General features: G+C 42.7%; 1 pseudogene; it reads right to left on the bottom strand.

Moving 5' to 3' along the window:
• LOC138152759 (endoribonuclease LACTB2 pseudogene) overlaps window positions 1-1,439 on the bottom strand; it is a 17,487-nt pseudogene extending 16,048 nt beyond the window's left edge.
• Between the last annotated feature and the right edge of the window lie 219 nt (window positions 1,440-1,658).

Consider the following 1,658-nt stretch of genomic DNA (forward strand, 5'->3'; position numbering starts at 1 on the left):
CTATCTATCTATCTATCTATCTATCTATCTATCTATCTATCTATCTATCTATCTATCCATCTGTCCATCCATCCATCTCTCTCTCTTTCTCTCTCTATCTCTATATATGTGTGTGTGTGTATATGTGTGCATATATAGATATATCTCTATATCTCTGTATCACTCTCTCTCTCTCTCTCTCCACATCCCTATGGCAGAATATACCCGCTATGGCAGAAAGACCAGCTATTTAAATTCAAGGATTACATGGAAAGGGCAGCCACAATAAATGGCCACTGCAAATTTGCCATTCTTGATTCAGCATAAATTAGTTTGCATTGGGGCAGTTAGGTGGTGCAGTGAATAGAGCACTGGCCCCAGAGTCAGGAGGACCTGAGTTCAAATCTGGCCTCAGACACTTAACACTTACTAGCTGTATGACCTTGGGCAAGTCACTTCACTCTAATTGCCCTGGAGGGCAAGAAAACCCCTCCAAAAAAGCAAAAAAAATTAGTTTGCATCATTATCTCTAACTAGCTAGTAGCACCCTGAGGAACAGTATACAGACAAGCCAGTTTTGATGGACTGCTGAGAGATCCAGACCAAAGTCTGGATCATAAGACAATTGAGCTGAATATTACAGTAGAAGGATCTGAGCAGCTGCTGGTATCATAGCACTAACTGCTTGGTGAGAAGGGTCACAGAAAAGATGTTGACAGGGAGAATAGGTTATAGGAAAGGATTGAAGGACACCAAAGAAATCTTGCCTACTTCACAGATTGACAAAGTGCTAATTCTGTAGTAGGAGGCATAGGATGGAGACTATGAAGGTGAAGAAAGATGCCCAAGGTGAGCCAAGGTGTAGAGAGCAGAGGCCAGGCAGGCATGTGTGTCAAAGTTGGGCAGATGGTAGCCCTGGTAATCATATAAACCTTCCTGTCCTGGAATTCTAACAACTCACAGTGGTCCAATATTCTTGCCTTGAAGGCCTCAAGGAAGTCACTCCAAAGAAAGTGGACATTACTCACAGGCCCAACCATATATATTTGAAACCCTAAAGCCCCCTTCATATGTATGCCTCACAACAACAGCCATTCCAGATTTATGGCACATTGTGAGTCAATCTCAACACAACTTACAATCCCTCACCATTATTTCTTTTAACAGACCAGCCAGAACATACATTAGTGCAAAGCAAAAATGAGTGATGAGGAAAATATTTTCCACTCTCCTAGGGTACTAGAATGCTAGTTGGGAAAATATATGAGAGAGTATGCATATGACCAGGACAACTCAGACTCTTAGGAATACATCCTAAAGGGAACCCCACGCCACTTCTGACATTTGTTGCCACTGGGGGTCTGCTGGCCTGTCTGCTGGGCTGTGAAGCTTTCATGGTATCTTTGGTCCACTATGGATGGGCTTATGACTGCTGCCACCTGCTGGTCTTTACCTGTCATTCCAATTTCCTCTGTTGGAGGAGGAATCTCAGCTTTTTAAAAGCTGTAAGCCCAGGTACTAGTCCAACTTTTGGAAAAAATCTCTCAAATTTAGTCCCTAACCAGCCAAAGAAGTTCTTGGGTATTTCTGTCTTTTGAACTCCTTAGCCTAAGCAGCCACTCCCAATCTCAGTCTACTCTCTGACAGTGTTAGAAAATGTCTTTAAACTCCTTCCAGTT

Source organism: Petaurus breviceps, unplaced genomic scaffold (assembly GCF_028583685.1).
Source record: "Petaurus breviceps papuanus isolate PSGF00001 unplaced genomic scaffold, PetGlider_PUasm1.0 90925, whole genome shotgun sequence".
Classification (NCBI taxonomy): Eukaryota; Metazoa; Chordata; class Mammalia; order Diprotodontia; family Petauridae; genus Petaurus; species Petaurus breviceps.